We start from the raw sequence: 21,133 nt of genomic DNA, 5'->3' as shown, positions 1-21,133 counted from the left end.
ATTTCATGCAAAATGATTAATTGTCATAGTGGGAGTTACATGCAAAAAATGAATTTGAAATTCTATTCTAGAACCTTCTCATTTCCTCCTACAACATGTGCTAAATAGCATATTGAGAAAATAAGCAATTCCTAAATTAATTTCATGCAATAATGATTGTTGTCATAGTGGGGGGTTGAATTTGACCATGCGATGAAAATTCAAATTTGAATTCTCCTACAAAAATGCATTTTGTAACTCCTTTGTCATAAAAATGCCATGAATAGAATTATTATTATCATATAATAATTTTGTAACTCCCATGTCATATATTTGCTAAATATAATATTTATTCCTTAATATTTTGAATTTAAAATTTCTTTTCTAGAATTTTCTTATTTCTCCTACACCATGTGCTCAATTAGGACATTGAGAAAATAAGCAATTTTCAAATAAATTATGACCTCATGTGTGAGTCACCACTTAAATTCCTTTTTATTTAAAAACTTCAACCTCATTTCAATATATATTTTTTTTGTAACATTACTCATTAAATTAGTATTATTGTAGTAGTAGTAGTAGTAATAATAATAATAATAATAATAATAATAATAATAATAATAATAACAATAATAATAATATTAATAATAACAAGTCATATCAAGGTCCAAAAAGAGGGTTATGACATCCTTCCCCACTTAAATTGTGCATCGTCCCGATGCACTAATTATAACCTTAAAAAAAGTTTGCTAATTCATAATGTTTAGCACTAAAGTGAAAACATCTGTTGCATCATAATTGAGTCTTCCCATGTAGTATTCCTTTTATCATATTGATTCCATTATATTTGAATAGAACAATGTCTTTGTTTCACAATTGGTATTGGCACTTCTCCAAGAATCTGAATGGCTCTATCATTATTCCTCATGATTCCTAAGAGGATAATTCCTTACTTCATAAAACCTTAGTGGATAAGTTATCCTATTCTAATTGCCCCTATTAGTATTGTATCCATCCCTTTGATTTTGATAATGATGTGGCTTGTTTCAGATAAATTATTCTATTGATCCTTGTTGAAGTTAGCATTTCCCTTGAATTCATGCTTCGCCTTGAATAAATGATTCATGTTAAAATTCTATCTCGTTATTGCTAGAGCTTGAATCTTCCTTTCTTGTTCTTTTAGATACTTCCTTCATGCCTAGGAGTCTACACACATCAACTTCTTCCCCAAGTTGGTATTGATCCCCAAAAATGAACTTTTTGATTTGACCCTCTCATCATTTGACACATGGGTACACACTTTAACAAATTGGCAAACTTATTTTTATATTGTTGAACTATCAAAGTCCCTTGTCGAAGATTATGGAATTATGTTACCTTCTCATTGAAGAATAATTGTGATAGCCTCCTCTTATAAAATTGGTGAATAAACTGATCTCATGTGATTATATCCTTGTTATACCCATTTGTTCCTTAGTATTAGTCCACTAACAAGCTTCATCTCTAGTGAGTTGATAGGAAACCCCATAATGTCTTAATTCTTTCACTAAAGTCCTTTAGTTCAATCTATTTTCCCTTTCTATTCAACCAATCCTCAGCTCTTTCATCTATTTCTTCCCTTTGAACTTAGGTTGGTTAATTTCCTTGAATTCCTTAGATGGATCCAACATATTGTTTTCCTTCATTTATTCAACCGTTGCCAAGTTCTCATTTTCAATCCCACTTCTATTTATTGATTTTATGGTCCTGCATTCACTTTTCCATGGAGTTGATCTCATCCCTTTGCTTAGTTAATATGTTGATTATAGCTTCAACTCATATTCCATTATTCACTTGGTCTTGTTGATTTTCATCATTGCTATCTTCCCTTTGACTCCTTGTAATGGTGGTATATTTTCCTCTTCCGCGTTCCCTACCATCTAGGTTCACTTGAAATTTGATTCCCTTATTCAGTTCTTGATTTAAGATATAACAATTCATCTTTAATACTTCCAAGATACTCTTCTAGATTGCATAAGTTGAAGTGAGCTCAAGGCCTAGACTTGAACCTTTGCTCTGATACCACATGTAATAACCCACTTACTTAATCCAAAAAACTCAACTCATTTTTTTTTATATATATAAAAATATTGATTTCTTATTCTTACTTATTCTTATTTATTTATTTATTCAATCACATACTCAGGTACATCTATCCAAATGAGATAGGCATCCATCCAACTAGGATGGGAATCTAATCATACGAGTTAGGCATCTATCCATACAGGACTAGGCATCTAACCATACGGGTAAGGCATCTATCCATACGGTACTTTGCATCTAACCATACAGGTTAGGCATCTAATCATACGAGTTAGGCATCTATCCATACAAGACAGGATGTTTCATCTATCCAATCCAGGATAGGCATCTACCCAAACAGGTAGGCATCTATTCATAAGAATAGGATATGCTCTGGCTAGAGACTTTAGACTCATCGGGACCATCAGGGTCTTGAGCCACACTCTAAAGACTACACTCCCCTACTAGGAGTGCACTGAGGTCACTGTCCTTAGGAGTATAAAAATAATTACATAAACAAGCTTGAGTTCCACCTTGAAATTCGGCCTAAAGCCTCGGGAAGTCAAGCGAATCCATACAGGATTCCTTCTGAGTATGCATTGAATTAATTTTAACATTTCAATTATTATTTGGACCATTTGATTAGAAGACCAAGGAGCTCCGAGAACCAACTACTCACCCATAACCAAATCCTAACCCCCATCCCTGAATGCCTGAGTACAAGGGACAATTCCATCCCTAGACTGCCTACATACCCGTTTCGGCACGGGATCAAGGCGTAAAGTATGTAGTTTTTGTTTCTAACTATTGTTTAATGTAAACTATTTGGTGGGTACGCAACCCTTTCTAGGATCAATGTCAAAGATAGTTTCTCTACGGTTGCTACCCACGATGGTAGCTGTATAGAAAAAAGGCTTAAGGTGGCCTTTTGCTTGTGTCCTAAAACAACTAAGTCCTATTTTCTATTAAGTATGTCACCCTTAATCTGTTATCATTTGTTGAATTGTATCAAGATAAAATAAATTTCCAAGATCTTCACACACATCCAAACCCAAATGGGGTTATCTAAAGTTCAACTGATCAGATGTAAATTCATTTAAAAATTAATCTTTTTAGATTATCGATCCAAGGGGGATTACCCACCCCTTGGATTTTAACTTACAAATGACCCTTATTTGTCCCCAGCGATTTAGAGGGATGATGCCACAGATGCCATTATTGCAGCTTTATTAGGCGTTAAGTGTAGTAGTTCAACACGATGACATTATCCATAAGTGTGACCCAGAGACACCATAGATACCGAATGCCGCTAATTTTTTTTTATTTCAACTCCTCTTGATTAGTTATCTAACTATGAATTTAACTTTGAATTCATGAATCTTAAATGAAGCAATATACCAATACAATTATGAAAAAGAAACTATTATATACAAGGAATTATCACTTGAATTTAAAATTTATAATATGAATTTTACGTAATTGAAAGGAACATAAACAAATTGACTACTTGGAATAGTATTTTCTCATAAGGAAAGTTATGATAATTAAAAATTCAAAAACTTGAACTAAATACATGGAATTACTAATTGCTTGGAAATCATGATACTTCCAAAGATAACTTATGAAAATAATTTGAATTACTTGCAAGGTATAATTTTTTGGGGACAAACCATTACACAATAAGTATGAATCCTAGTACTGATTTGCTTGAAAGAAAATTAAATGATTCAATAGCAAGAATTTGGAAATGAATTTTAACACCTACTTGTTTGAAGTGAAAAGTACTTAATAGTAATCCCAACTAATTCTTCCATATGAAGTTATACAAATTTGATCTACAAATGATAACACTACTTTAAATGTGAATCCTAATACTTGAAAGGTACTAAATTGCTTGAAATAGAATTTAAATTATCAAATAATTATACTTTGGAAATGAATTTAATACTCACTTGTTGAAGGGAAAAGGAAACAACTATTCAACAATAAGCTTCAAACTAACCACATTATTCTTAGTTACTAATTGTATGAAAACGAGATTAGACAAGAGTATAAACACTTGCTAGTTAACCAAGTAAATAACACTAAGTTTCCTAATAAACAATTCTAATCAATAAACTTCTAGTTTCTTTCGAACCAATACCTTTGCGAGATTATAAAGTGATAAGTAATTACTCCTTCCACTTGAAGTAACGTTAACTTTACTATTGGATACATTCTACAAATAATAACTTTATCAATTTCAAAGACTTCAAAGGGAGCTAATGTTTGCTCCTTAAATTACCCTCAATTAGAATTGTTATTTAATTTTCTAAGTGATCACGGAATAGGTTTCTTGAAACTCATTTCCTAAAACAATTTCGGTTTTGAATAAACTCTCTTTGCATCCTAATTAATACTATTACCATATGAATATTTAACTATGCAATTTACCTCTAAATTTATCCTTACTAATTACTTGTATTATTAAGTGTAACTTTTTCTTTTTACTAGTCTTATGTTTCTTTTAGCTAAAAGGTAAATGATTTTAACTATTAAAAGAAGTGACTATTCGCAATGCCTTATATACTCATATCTTGGAATCTAATAAAGAAACAAATCAAATAATCAACCTCTAAAATTGAGGTAAAACTTTGTCTAACATTAACTCATATTGCTGAAATACGTAAAAGGGTTACTATGAATCTAAACACAACTACTTGTTAGATAAATTCCTTTAACATTTGATACTTGTTCTAATTGAAATATACAAAAGTTAGTTTTGAAATCCAATAATTAGAGACCTTAAATATTTGAAATGTATTGAATGTCTTGAGAAAACCTCCTTACTATTAGGATTTATTTATTTGATGAAAAGATCCAAAACTATGGAATAAGTGTATCATTGGCGCAATAACATTTTCCTTTGCTTTGTTTTTCCTAAGTCAAACTAATTTGTTTAATAAAGATATTTAACTATTATATCTACATCCTAAGAAGGATTAATTCAAGATAATAGATCTCTTAATGCTCGATTATCTATGGAAATTCTCAAGTTTTAATTGAGCCCTTTTTCCTTATGCAATATTTATCTTTTCAAAACCCAAGGAACTCTTTTCCCATCATTGAGGAGATACGAACTCTTTAGAATTAAAAGAAGTTCAAATTTGCAACTTAAATTTTTCATAATTAAAACTCCAATAAGGTATCCATTAATATGGGTTAGACCTTTTTCACTTAAAGTTTCCTTTAATATATTAATAATCTAATTCCTAAAACTAGAGATGATATTTTAAACACATTTTCATTAATTTTAATAACGTTAGATTATAAATAGGTCTCATTAATCCTTTTTAAATAGATATCAATCAATAAAACCATTTTTCATTAAATAGACCTCAATAAATAAATCCATCACTAAATTTGATTAATTTTTAATTATTAAAATTTATAATTATAATCCTAAATGATTTTTTCAATCACCAAGTGCATAATTAAATTTCAAAGAACTATAAGCTTATTAATTTTAATCATTCAAAATAACTTTCAATATTCGAAAACATTTTTAATTTTACATTAAGCACATAAAATTTAATTACAAACTCTAAAGTATAATTCAATTTTAAAAAATCATACATGTACAAGGAATAATATTTTTTTTTCCTAAAAATCCGAAGAGATGAATATGTTTCTAAAAAGTAAATCCATAGGGATGGGTAATTATCTAACATACACAGAGTTGAATATATTTCTATTTTTGTTTTCTTTATTCTGATTTTATATTACTTTGGCAATAGATTTATTTTTGTTAAAGTCATTCCATTCTAAAAAAAATCTGATTTTTTGTAAAATAAAGAAAGTTCACTGAGGAAAAGATTTCAGAATTAAACAATATTCAAATTTGTATATGCATATTTTGAAAGAGATCTATTAACCAATTTATTTGCTACATGCAGAATAAAAAAGAAGATGATTTTTTTTGGATATAAAAACAATTTATTACATGTAGTTGATTAAATCAATTAACAAAAGCTGAGAAAGGTTTCCTTGCAAAAATCTGAAATGGATAAAAGAGATTTCTTTTTAAAAAATAAAATTAAAATATAAACTTTCGTATGTGCAAAATTTTGAAAGAGACGAGAAGAAGATTTTCTTTGAAAAGAAAACGTAAGCAATGCATGTGCAAGAGGGGAACTTGGATTTGAATGAAGAACCTTGTTGACCTCCTTCAACTCCTCCTTGAAGCTTGGTAATGATCTTCTCCAAAATCCTGCAACACATCTACAAAATTTCTCCTACAACTAACATGGTATTGAAAATAAATTCATAAGAATTTCAAGACTACTTTTCATCCAAAAACAATGAGCTCCCTTTTTCAAAAATTTAGAACTCAATATATAGAAAAGAGAGTCATTTTTCCACTACAAAAGAAATCAATTGATTTCCATATTCTTTTCCCAAAATAATTTCATGCAAAATGATTAATTGTCATAGTGGGAGTTACATGCAAAAATTGAATTTGAAATTCTCTTCTAGAGCCTTCTCATTTCCTCCTAGAACATGTGCTAAATAGCATATTGAGAAAATAAACAATTCCTAAATTAATTTCATGCAATAATGATTGTTGTCATAGTGGGGCTTACATTTGACCATGCATTGAAAATTCAAATTTGAATTCTCCTCCAAAAATGCATTTTGTAACTCCTTTGTCATAAAAATGCCATGAATTGAATTATTCTTGTGATATAATAATTTTGTAACTCCCATGTCATATATTTGCTAAATATAATATTTATTCCTTAATATTTTGAATTTAAAGTTTCTTTTCTAGAATCTTCTTATTTCTCTTACACCATGTGCTCAATTGGGATATTGAGAAAATAAGCAATTTTCAAATAAATTATGACCTCATGTGTGCATCACCACTTAAATTCCTTTTTATTTAAAAACTTCAACCTCATTTAAATATATATTTTCTTTCTAACATTACTCATTAAATTAGTATTATAGTAGTAGTAATAATAACAACAACAACAACAACAACAACAACAACAACAACAACAATAATAAGTCATATCAAGGTCCAAAAAGAGGGTTATGACATCATAAAAATAGTCACTCTCTAGTGGAATTGAAGAAACAAAGCTTCTTGATGAAATTGAATTTGTCTAAAACCTATGATTGTGTGGACTGGGGGTTTTTGGACAAGGTTCTTAGAGCTTTTAGTTTCTGTGATAAGTTTATTCATTTGGTTGATCAACTTATTTTGACTCCTTCTTTCTATGTCATTGTGAATGGTGTTCCTTCCCCCTTCTTTAAAACTTCTAGGGGCATGAGGTGGAGTGATCCCATCTCCACTATTCTTTTCATTATTTTAGTTGAATGTCTGGGTATATTTATAACCAAATCTATCTCTCAAGGTCTTTTGTTGGGAGTCTCTCCCTCTGGATTCAAATCCTATTCCCACCAACAAATTATTGATGATACCATTTTAATGGGCACTTCATCAATCAAAGAAGCATCTATTATGAATAATATTCTCAATACTTATAGTTCTTCTTCAAGTCAAGTGATTAATTGGGAGAAAATCTCTTTATTCTTCTTCAACACCCTAGAGGACAAACAAAATGGTATGGCTTAGATTCTTGGATTCCAAATTGTCCAGCCCCCATGTATTTTCATGGGTCTTCCTTTGGGTATGAAACCTATGGATTATTTTTGGAATAGTCTTGTTGATAGATTTAGCAAGAAGCTGGCTGGGTGGAAAGGAACCCTTCTTAGCCAAGTAGGTAAAATATAGCTTTTAAAATCTTCTCTCCAGATTCTTCCAGTTTGTGCCTTTAGCCTCTTAAAAATACCCAGTATATTTGTAGATGCTATTGAGAAAATTTAGAAATATTTCCTCTGGTTTGAGGTTGAGGAGAAGAAGAGAGTTGCCCTTATTGCCTAGGATAAAGTCTGCAAACCAAAAAAGGTGGGGGGACTTGGCCTTAGAAATATTAGAACCTTGAACAAAACCCTCCTAGTCAAACAAATTTGGAGAATCTATCAGGGAACTGGTGATTGGAATGAAATTTGGAAGGCTAAATACTTATGTGTGATCCCCACCATGGAATATTTCCTTTCCTTTGATTAGATCCTGAGTGGCTCTACTATTTTGAATAATGTTACTCATGCTAAAGGTATTGTGAGTTTGGGCAAAGTTTGGGCCATTGGTAATGGTAGAAAGGTGGATTTCTGGAATGATTTTTGGATTGGAGGAGCTTCTTTCAATGATTATTGTGTTTCTCAGATGATCATCCAAGCCTGCAAGGACAATTTTGGTTTTAAAGATATTGATTACTGGAGAGATCAGAAGTGGGTGGACCTCAACTCTATTGATCCTAACTTAAAGTAGGTTAACATAATTCTCAAATTAGTAGTTATTAATTCAAGAAGGGAGGACAAACTGGTGTGGGGTGGTACCCCTTTAGGGATTTATTTTGTGGTGTCTACTATCCTTATATTGGCTTAGTCTTAAGACTCTATTCCCTATTGGGCTAAGGCCTGGTGTTTAGGTTTGCCTCCTAAAATTAATATTTTTTATGGATTCTTTTGCAAAATAAAATTCTAACCACAAATAACCTGAGAAAATGGGGATTTTTCATCCCAACAGATGCTATTGGACCATATATTTTCTCACTTATTCTTGACCTTTTCACTTGTAATTATATATTAACAACCTTGTTGAAGTTAGAGTCGTATTGCCCCTTCAATTTAGTCATGAGAGAACCTATTTCTTTTTCATAATTATTTGCCAGGCTAAGTGTAATTCCATACTCCTATTAGATTCAAAGCTAAATGTGCTCTCATAAATTGTTCACCTTAACAAATTTGGTGGATGTCCATAATTTATGCATGATCAGCCACATTTTAGGATCATTTCCATAAATTTATCTTATTTCCTTATTCTCAACTATTTTCATGGTTTATTTTCCAAGGAATAGGGTACCTAGTGTCCCTATCCTTTCAAATTAAGCTCAACTTTTGATGAATTCATGTTCAATTTATAAATAACAAAAAAATATCTTTCTTTGTCAACCATTGTTAAAAAAGTATTTGTAAAGAGGTGTAAGTTGCATTTAAATACAACGCCATTTACTATTTTAAAATAAAATTATTTCAATCCAACATATTATTATTCTATAAATCAATTCAAGAACATATTTGCATTCAAGGACCAAATTATTCAAGCACACAAGTCAATTCTATAAAATGTGAACATTTGCAATGTGTTTATTTCTGTTAAAATGGTACACAAACATGTTACAGGACTTCACTTCATCACATCGAGCCTTGTGTGTGATTCTATGAAAAGGTTTCATACTTGAGGCAATACTTTGACAATTGATAATTTCCTTTCTTGTTTATCTTCTATCCTTTTGAGGGAAGATAGTCAAGTCTCATCATTGGTTGTTTTGGAAGTGAAAAAAAAAAAAGCTGACTTAAGAATGACCCTAAATGAAACAAAAAATTACCTCATGTTTTGAGTTTATAACTTTGTAGATCCAACCATAGAAAATTTACTGAAGCAAGCAATAGACAACAAAAAGTTGCAATATACTTTAAATAGATAAAATCCTTGGATTAATTCATCTATTGCCCATGTTATATTTTGTTGAGGTCCATTTCCTAGAGGTAGTAGCACAAATTCTCTTGATTGAATTTATAATCATCTAATGTAGTTTCAAAAACCTTTATACTACCTTTCTAATCCTAGCATTCCTAGCATTCCTATTTGGAATATTCTACTTTAAATTTTAGATCTAGATTCATGTCTAGGTCTCTTTAGTTGATTTTCCCTATCATTTTAGGTATTTATTTGTGCCTTCTATTTATTGCTGAATTTAATCTTTTTCTCCCTTTAACCTAGATAACATAGACACATTTCATAATTTAATTTCCTTTGGAACAAAGGGAAATAACTTTAGTTCCTAGCTCTCTTATTAGTACTAAAGTTAAGAATATTCATGTTCGCATATTATGAAAGGAATTGAGATATTTAGTTTATATTAATTGGCCTTAGATACTGTTTCTCTTAATATAAGTTTCTTCTCATTAGCTCTTCCTCCATTATACTCATATTTCCTTTTCATTTAGGGGATGAATTCAATTCAAAATAATCACATGGATATAATTATTTTATCTTATATCAATATTAACCTTAGATATTTGTACCACTTAAGTTGTCTATTTTATTCTATTTGTATGTTACATCATATTTATTTGCCTGTTTTGGGAGAATTTTATTATTGTAACACATTTGACTTTGAATGTATAGTACATTAAAGTCAATGAATCCTGATTAGTATACACAATTACTTTAAGGTTGAGGTATATATATACTCTATGCATTCCACATTGTGCATACATGATGAGATTGGTTGTTAACTTTGGTAAAACAACATAAGTTGTTTGTGCTATCACAACACCTTTTTGAAATATTTTATCAAGATTACTCAACAAATACAATGTTTTTCTTAGTTGGTAATCTATAATAATATTGATGATAAGGTCACCTAGTATACCTTAAGAATTATACTATCTTATGAGACCTTTAGTTAATTAATGATCCAACCTAACATACCTTACTAGCCTTATGAAATATGAACCCTTTATCAACATGAATCCTACTAAGTATCTAAGGATATTGGTAGTACTAGAGGCTATTATTTATATGTCTTTTATATGATTCCTACTTAACTTATCCAATAATATTGATACTCTGAGGTGTCATACTTTGTGCTTGTGGATATGGTTCATAGTGATATTTTTTGGATCTTGCTAGCCTTAGATGTCATATGTTATGTTGTGTATGCTCCATGTATGTTTCCAATACTGATCATATTTTTTCTCACCTATGCTTGACCTTATATCTAGATATTGTAGGTTATTAATACTTTAAGTCTTGGGGCATATCACATTGCTTAGCTTGGAGTCCTCTTGTCTCTTTAGTGTATTGATTAAAGAATCTTTGGTTTTTATAACTCTGTATGAGTATGAGAACAAGTTCACAATATTGCTAAAGTGGGGTCTAGATGTACAATGTCATAAATTACTAACCTTAACAATTGTATGCTAGGTTTGAACCCATTTTGGAAATTCTGCCTAATTTATATGTGATTGTGCTTAGTTTTTAGACCATTTTTATAAAATTAGTTCATTCTCCTATTCTAAAAAATTTTCATGTTTTATTTCCATGTATAGGGTTTCTTGCACCTGACATCCTTGTCAAGTTGAAAAGAGCTCAAGTTTTTAATTTAATGAAAGGAGGCTTTTCAAATTACTGGAATTTATCATGTTTTGTTAGTTTTCCCTAATAATTTATTTTGAAAAAATGTAAAACGAATATAAACACAACTCCCTTTCCCATTTTAATGTCTAGAAATTTCAGAGAAGAATCTTATCATTTTTGTAACTATTGAAGAATATATCTCCATTGAAGGAGAAAAGAGTTCAAGCCTATAATCATTCTATAACATTCTATTCTATTCCATGCAATAGTATCATACTTGAGATAATATCTTGTCAATTCAATATATCATTACTTGCTTAGCCTTTGTATTTTGAACGATATACATTCACATCTCATTATCATCTATTGTAAAAATAGAAAAAATAAAATAGAGTTTGAAGTAGACATGTCTCTAACTTAAATAGCACTCTCCGCCATTTTTTTATGTGTCTAGGTGCAGATGTAATAGCAAAAACTTACATTATTAGAGTGGAGATAACAACGTATTAGGAAATACTTTGTAGAGATGAAAACTATTGGACTAATTCATCAAGTGACCTTGTCCAAATTTTTAAAGCTAAATTTCTAAAATACTTTGTTACATAACCTGATGATTGTATTTCTAATTATTGCTACAATTTGAACACCTTTAGACTAGGGTGCATGACACCCATGTCCAACACAATTTTCTCCTAGTTTTAGATCAAGGTTCCTCCATGTGTCTCTATTCTAGATTTTCCTTACACTTTTAGTACATCATTATGTATCTACTATTTACTATTAAATTCAATAATTTTTTTATCATTAATCTAGATCAAATATACACACTTTGCAATCTCATTTCTTTTGCAATTGAGGAACAAAATCACATTGTCTAGATCCCCTATTCCTATTCATGCTCCAATATTATGGATGGTATTGAAATATTTACTTTTAATTTAGTGTCCTAGGATCCCATTTCCTAACATATAAAATGTAAAATTTAAAAATTATGCTAATATTATAAATTTTTCATATTGTTGAGAAACTCATTATCAATTAAATCCTTCATATAAAACTGAAATATTATATTAACAACATACAATATTTAAACTTTAAATCATATAAAGGGGAGGATGAGATGGAGCACAAGTACTAGTCATAGAGTTTTAGAAGGGCAGTGAATTGTGGGGGAGGATGTAGAGGATGGAGGGAAGCATGGCAAAGACAACTAGTGGGGGTTTCCAATAGATCTAGTTCTACACTTCTCATAGTTGATACTCTTGCATGGAGTAAATTTAGTAGAGTTGATATGGGTGTCTCTAATTGAGGTGTGCAAGGGGTCTCTTCATCTCTCTATGCTCATACTAGGTGGTTGTTGCCTAGGATTTATGATTTCGACCTTGTCTTCTACCCTTGTTCCTATGTCATTTTGTTGAAGGGAGCCTCTCCATGTGCCATTGTTAGGTTTTTTTCTTGGTGAATAAGCGTGGGGTGTTATATTAAAGAAAAATCCTTTTTTTTGGTATCCATCCAATGCTAGATTCCTAGACTTGACCATTTTGTGATCTAGTGCTGCATATCCTTCTCTCATTTAGATTTTGGATGGAAGATTGTGTACTAGCTCTTCTTTTTGTTTGGCATATTTTGTGGGGTATCCATATGTATCAACTTTGTGAGGGGTTCAAATTTCCTATTTTCTTCATCCCAATGGCTAGGATTTTTTCTCTATTATAGTGGCTTTGGGCTTCTCACGACCTTTGGTTGGGATCTCTATGAATATATTTGCTCTCCCTATTATTTCTTATTTTGAGGTTGAGACTACTTAATGGGGGATTGGTTGATGTCTTTGGGGTTTCCATAGCTATACATTTTTCTATGGAATATGACATTATTTTTTGAGTTGGATTATTACTAGCAATTGTGGGTTAGCTTTGGATGCATGTTGAGGTCTAGTTACTCTACAAGAGAATTACCAAAAGAGGGCTCTACTCCTTTTGTTCCTTCCCCTACCATGGTCTTTGACTTCTTTTTAATGGTGGTTTTTTATTATTGTGACTTCATGTTTTCCTCCTTCTCTCCTCATCCTCTTGTGTATCCTCCTAAGGTGAAGCTATTTTGGTCTCCCTTTTGGTGGTTAGGAAGGGGATTTATAATATCTAGGTTTATGGGGGTGGCCTCTTCCCCTATGTTCTCTCCTATAGGGATTTTAGGTCTTATTGATACTGCTAATAGTAGATCTATAGAGGTTGTATGAGATGTTATATTTGTAGGGATTTATACCAATAAAAAATTTAGGGGTTACTTTCAAAACCCTTTAAGATTTTTTGTGCTTGGCTAATCTCTGGTTACATTGCTTAGTATTTTTTTAGAATGGCTAGGTGATTCTATTTCCATAATAGTTTTGGGTTCCTACAACTCTTTGTGGCCTCCTTTTCTATTTAAGAAAGTCTCAGTTCAAGGTGGTCTTTCAAATACAAGCTTGCAAGAAGTCTTTCAAAGTCTGCCATTAGTTGTTTGTTCTCTAGACTGCTTTGGCTCTAATGCAAGGATTGTTTTTAGGAAGATGGTTTCAGTTCCTGCCTAAATCCCTTTGTTATGATTAAATGATTTTTTGCTGGTTTGAGAACCTTGTTCCTACTAGTTATTTGTTTTGATCAAAAGCCTCTCTCGAAAAAGAGGGTCTTAACTTTTTGGGTTTTGGTGGTCCCAGTTCTTGTGATTTCCTCCCTCTTGTCCTCCTATTTAGACATAATATAAGGGTTCGGGCCCCTCCCATTTTATCTAACCGTAAATTTAAAAAATAAAATTTATGATTGTAAATTATTCATTATAAAAAGAGGTTTAAACACAAGGAAACTTGTAAAAATATTCAAACGTATAAACGCAAAGGAAAACTTTTAAATTTTAGATAAAGAAAAAAAATTAAAAGCTTATTTTCAAGAACACAAGATTGTTGGTTAATACAAATGATCACACATTACATTCTTATTTATATTAGAGGTTCAATTTAAAAATTGATGCAAGAGAACCCCCAGACTATGAGCAATCTTGCATCAACCAAAAATATTTCCTTTTAGTTTAGTTCATTGTGCAGTGTTTTGTGTTCTTATTGATTGGTACCAGTAGTTGCTTTCTTTATGTTGCAGATCTTATTTTTGGTTTCCAGGCTAGTTTGGGTTTAATGTTATATTTTCAATCCTTATGGGTTCTTTTCTAGTCAGTTATCACTTTTGGTTGACTGTTTATGGGTTCTGGGACAATTCTTATGCTTACCGGTTGGTTTTCCTATGATCTTGCTATGTTTTCATGTTGCATAAGCCCATCAATTCTCTTTTGAGGGTTTAACCAGTTATGGTTGCATCAATTGATATGAGAGATAGTTATTAATTGGTTGGTGGAAGAGTTTGTGAACCCTTAGACATTCCTTTGGGTGGATAGATCGTCTATTCAAGGCAGGCTGCATGTGTGTACAATAAATCATCAAGGAGAGGCAATTGAAGCTAGTAGTCAGATCATCGAGCTAGGAGAGTTCACTAGAGTGGAGGAGGAGATTCTTCCTAAGAGAAAAAAACCCCTGGAGGATAGAGTAGAGGACGAAAGACTTCAATAATGAAGTAAGAAATGAAATTTGGAATGCATTGGCTGATTTGTGGAGAAACCTTGATTTTGAGGATGAATATGAAGAAGTCGATGAAGAGCTTGAAGAGGCTGAAGGACCAAAAGATGAAAGAGATGAAAGATTCCTAAGAGCAGTGGCACAAGTGAGTAAAGTTCACAAAGTCAAATTTTCAAACTATTCCGGAACGCTGAACCTAGAGGATTTGATTGATTGGATTGGAGAATTGGAGGATTACTTTGAGTTTGCGGATGTTAAGGACCCGCAGAGAGTCTGGTTGATATAGACTAAGTTGAAAGGGAATGTTGCCTTATGGTAGAAAGAATTGCAGAAAGATAGAGTGGAGAATGGTGAATTGAATATCACTCGGTGGAGACAAATGGTTGCAAGATTGAAGGCCAAGTTCATACCAGGAAACTATGAGTTGGGATTGTTCAAGAAGTTGTAGAACTTGAAATAGAGAAACATGATTGTGAAGGAATATACTAAGGAATTATATAAGATGATGATGAGATCCGGACACAGAGAGATGGATAGAGAAAAGGTGGCGAGGTACATAAATGGGTTTGCATTTAACATTCAGGATCAGATGAGTATGCTAAGGATTTTGGTAGTTGAAGAAGCTTACCAATATGCTTTGAAGGCTAAGGAGACATTGAGAAGAAGACACCCAAATAACCCTAGAGGAAAGGAGAAATTCAAAGGGAAGATGAGTATAGAGAAGCAGAAACTGGTTGAGGAAGATGAGTCAAAACCTAAGTGGAGCAAAGAACCAAAACATAAAACACAGAGGAAAGGTAGTAGTATTACCAGTAAGGAATTTCCTAGAAAATGTTTTAACTATGGATAAAGTGGACATAGATTCTATGAATGTAAGTAGGGAATGGAAAGAAGTTGTGTGGCAAGTGAGGAACCGAAAGGAGAAGGTACCAGATTTGACTATGAACTAGAGCAAGGAAAATCCCTTATGTTCAAAAGAAAGGATATCGGATCTACTCAGAGGAAAATCCCTTATGTTCAAAAGAAAGGACAATTTGGTATCTGAGGAGATGGTTGTGAAGCTTGGATTGAAGAGGCTTGAGCATCCTTGTCCTTATGAGGTAAGTTGGTTCCAAGATGATCATAATATAAAGATAAAAGAGTAGTGTTTGGTGAATTTCAACATTGGGCCTTCTAGAGATGAAGTTTTGTGTGATGTTGTTTCTATGAGTGCTTGTCATGTCTTGTTAGAGAAACCTTGGTAGTATGATATATGAGCTATCTATGATTGTAGATCGATCCTAGTTACTATTGACAAGGATGGGCAGAAGTTCACATTGATTTATTTAAAGGAGAAAGAAAAGGAGGTGAAGAATCTGAGTCTTGAGAAACCAGTTGGAGAGGTTATGCTAGAAGGTTTGAAGGAAGATTTGATGAAACTAGCAGCAAAGGTTATATCAAAGGGTGAGTTGAGTTTGTAGAAGGGTCTGATAGATAATCCTAATGGACATATAGAACTAGATGATAAGAAGATTATGATGACAAACCAGATGCAGTCTTAAGGTAGAACAAATCAGAATTGCAAAAGAAGGAGAGTTGTAAATAGAGATAATATATAGATTTGAAGCAAAAAAAGAGAAACAAAGAGAGTCAAGGATTAGAGAATCAGGTTGAGGTTATGGAGGAGCTAAAGAATAGGATGGCAGATAAGGAAGACATTTGGATTAGAAATGAGCATGTGATCTCTATTTCATATCCTTTCAGATGTTCATGAGTTTCCTCTCATGGAACATCTGCTTTCTACCTAGAGTGTCTGATGTAGGAGCATCTTTGATCTATGAGAAATCTTGCATTAACCAAAAATATTTCCTTTCAGTTTAGTTCATTTTGTAGTTTTCTATGTTCTTACTAGTTAGTATTGGTAGTTGCTTTCTTTTTGTTGCAGATCTTATTTTTGGTTTCTAGGCTGGTTCATGTGCTTTATTCCATATTTTCAATTCTTTTGCATTCTTTTCAGGTTAGTTATCACTTTCGGTTAACTATTTATGGGTTCCAGGATAGTTCTTATGCTTACCGGTTGGTTTTCCTTTGTTACCAGAGCGATTCTTGGCATGTGGATCTATTTTGGATCTTGTCTGACATTCTTTGGTGTGTGGCCAACCTTCTTGCTAAACCACACTTCTTGGTTGTTATTTTTCGGAAAGATTTCTTTAATTCTTGGGGCCAACCTAGTTACACATTTCATTTTCCTACATTGGCAAATGTAATCTTTTGAGATTGACCCGGATATGTTCTAGTGGGTATATATAAGATATTATGTGATCACTTGTATCATCAAAGGAAGTATAATTAGGAATAAGGTTTGAGATTCACATTTAGTGATCCGGTTGGTTCTCTAAGTCCTGGTTGGATTGTATCTAGATTGAAGACTGCATGTAACTGGTTAACTACTGGATGTTCTTTGATTAATATATGATGATAACCAGATGGTTTCCAGAAGTTATAAGGAATTAATATATTTTGTTTGTTTGATCTTGCTATGTTTTCATGTTTCTTTTATTGTGTTACTCTTGCTGCATAAGCTGGTCAATTCTCTTTTGAGGGTCTCACCATTTATGGCTGCATAAAAAATAAATACATTTTTTTAATATTTAAAATAAATATATTTTTTTCTATATTTAAATGAATATTGATAAATGATGAGAAACTAATGATTACATTTTTTGCAAAATTTTGTTACATGAAAATTATAGAAAAAGTTTAATTAAATTTGTTCGATGGACAACAAGAAACACACTAATAATTACTATAATATGCATATAATCATTGCTAGGAATTCATATATACGGTTAGTCAAACTATAGTTTTTAGCTTTAATTTAATAAACGTTTAGATGACAAACTATCACATTTTCTTTTGATGACTAAATTTATAAAATATATTACTTTTATTTCAATAAACTTTGATACTAGTGTTAAGTTTTGAAGTTTCAATGGTTGAGGTTTCTGAGCCTAGAAGCAATCAATGATGAAGATAGATATGTTGAGTGCTTTATTCCCTTTTCCGCTAATGTGTATTTCTTCCTACATTTCCCTCTACATATCCTTCATTACTTAGCATGAGTCTTCATAGTTAAAACCTATGGTGATGGACAAATTAAAAAGTGTTTTCTGCATGTCTTTTAGGGTGTTGGAATACTTCATATCCCTATCTCAAATGCATGTATTAATTTATTAATGTGGATCAGGGTGGAAAATATCTAATAAACCCAAATTTTTTAGGTTCCCATAATCTTTAAGCCCTTATAACCCTAACTCAACATACATTCACAACTCCACCCTATACTTCTTCTAGCCCTCCAAAACATGGAACTTGGGCATATATTTTAGGGAAAGGCCTCATTCCCCAAAATATTAATCATTTAAGATACCCTTTTCCCTCTATGAAATATATCTCAAAATCAAATTAGGTCACTTTGGAACCAACATCCCAAAAATGGACTGATATGATGTCCCACAAGGCCAATTAGGCCACTTTTCCAAAGCAACTACCCTCTAAACACTCTTCCAAACCAAAATTTATCCTTAGATATCCTAATAAAGATTAAAATAGATAAATTCCACAATTTTTATCAATGGTAACTGTTACAAATTCACCCAACACACCAACCTCACTTTTAGGCCTTCTTGGCTTGCTTATAATGACGGTTTATTGGAACTCTTATCTCCAAATCTCAAACCACTTTGAAAATACTTAAAACATGTCAAATAATATCTTTCCATTCTTTAAAAACCTTCACCCACTTAGTAACAACTTTATTTCATCCAAATCCTACATGAAAGCATCAACTTTCACCAAAATAAGACATAGAATGCACCTAGAGCATCACCAAAAAATTTGGCAAATGGCCTCCCCTACTCTTGATGACCCCACAAACAAAAAATTTACAATTTTTTAACCATTCCACCAATTTATTCCATGTTACAATGGGTGGAATGGCTTAAAAGTCCATGTTTCACTTTCAATCCCTTGAATGTAGGTTTACATGGGCATATTTACAAAAAAAATTCTATAACTTGCACTAAAATTAACCAAAATTCATGAAATTGGTGCCAAATGAAAGTTGATTTACTCTGATTTCAAATTAATTATGCATTCAGTATTAACCTTTTTGTACCAATTCAGAATAAATACTGTAATAGGATTGTTAATGTAAACATCTAGAAATTGTAGTCATTAAAATGATCATAACTAATTCAAATATAAATAAATTTTAATGCCAAAAAATCCAAAATGAAGGTATTTCACTACTAAAACACATAAAACTAGTTTCCAATAAAAACATGATAAATTTCATACTACAAAATGAAGAAAAATAAATTGCTACACCCAAAAGTGCATAAAACTCTAACTTTTATTAGTAAAATTTCCAAAATTCCACCAAAAATCCTTGGATGGGATCCCAATGGTATATACCCAAGAAAGTAGGTTACATCCTCAATCTCCCATACACTAAATTTTAACCCCATTTCAAAAATTTGCTTTCAAAAGTTACAAAAATTGTCATAACAACAATGATAACTTTTTGCAACTTTTACATTTTAAACCTTATGGACCACAAAGTATCAAAATTGGGTCTCAATACATAAAAAATAGCCTCAAATTACCTTATTTGTATGAAATAACACAAAAAATATATAAAATTCAAATTGTGAGCTTTTACACCAAAACTAGGTCCCTAGGGTGCTCCCGCACCATACTCCTAGCTAGAAAAAAGTTCTGAAGTCCCCTTGAGGACTGTATATCATCAGCATATGATGCCTCTAAAAAATAATAAGCTCTAAAATCTTCATATCCACATGGTGACTCCTTATCATCTCTTGAAATTGCACCAACATTCAACTTCATCTTCACTCTTGGTCTTCCCATTCTCTTGCTTAGGTATTTGGAGTTGTCAAAGGGAAATTGTTCCCTTTTCCAATCTAATATTATTTATACATGCACTAAGAGAAATATAATAACAACTTGATGAATAAAAACAATTTTATTAGTATACATATAATCTTTCTTTGGTTTGTAAAATCTCCTTAGTGCCTCCTGCCACATAACACCATTTGATGGAGTTATCTAAATTATTTTATCAGCAATATTATCATCAACCTAATCCCTATAATTCCTTGCTACAAGTTCACTACCAACCTCTCTTTTCTCCATAGGACATAGCATTTTCCCATCCATACTTTCATCATATTTCTCCAACTCACTTGAATTCTTCTTAAACACTCTATCTTGGGCCTTCTCTTGCCTTTCTGTATCACATATTTTGTTAAAAAGGGAAAAAAAATGACCCCCACCATGATCTTAGGTTGCTTCACAAGCTCATTTACCATTCCATAAGCATGTCACTATTAATTTCCTTAAAGTATCTTCAACCTCTATCTCCTCTTCATACTCTACATGCACAAATTCTTTCTTGCCACACATAAGCACCCATACTACTTCACTTTGTCCTTTTTCAATTTCCATCAATGGAGTCAATGTAAAAGAAATCCCATCCTTCTCAATCTGATATGTATTTTGTCTTCCATTATACACGATATACCTCTCATATTTCCCTAGCATCCCTAACAATAAATGGCATGCACTCATAGGTACTACATCACATAGAAGCCTATCTTTATAGCCCCCAATTTGAAACTCAACAAAATATTTATCCTTAACCAAAACAAAATGTTCGCCATTCAACCAAGAAACATAATAAGGATTATTATCAGGTAACATTTCTAAATCCAACTTGTCAAAAATCTCTTGTGATACCATATTATCCAAACTACTATAATCTACCATTACACTTCCATCTGGTTCTAAAATTATCTTCCTTTGCAACATCTCCTTCTCTTTTTCCATGTTTCCCTTTCAACTTCCAACCTTCTTCTATGCAAAATTCAATCTATCTTCTCTAATATATCTACTCCCTAAGCTCTGGTACCACTTTAATGCAAAGCAGTGTGGCAACCTTCTAACAAACCCAAATTGGTTAGGTTACCACAATCTTTTAGCCCTTATAACCCTAACTCAACATACTTTCACAACTCCACCCTATACTTCTTGTAGCTCTCCAAAATATGAAACATGGGCATATTTTTAGATAAAGACCTCAATCCCCAAAATATTCATCATTTTAATTACCATTTTCTCTCTTATGAAACATGTGTCAAAATTAAATTAGGTCACTTTGGAACCAACATCCCAAAAATGGACTG

Source organism: Cryptomeria japonica, chromosome 7 (genome assembly GCF_030272615.1).
Source record: "Cryptomeria japonica chromosome 7, Sugi_1.0, whole genome shotgun sequence".
NCBI lineage: Eukaryota > Viridiplantae > Streptophyta > Pinopsida > Cupressales > Cupressaceae > Cryptomeria > Cryptomeria japonica.
This window is presented reverse-complemented; position numbering follows the sequence as displayed.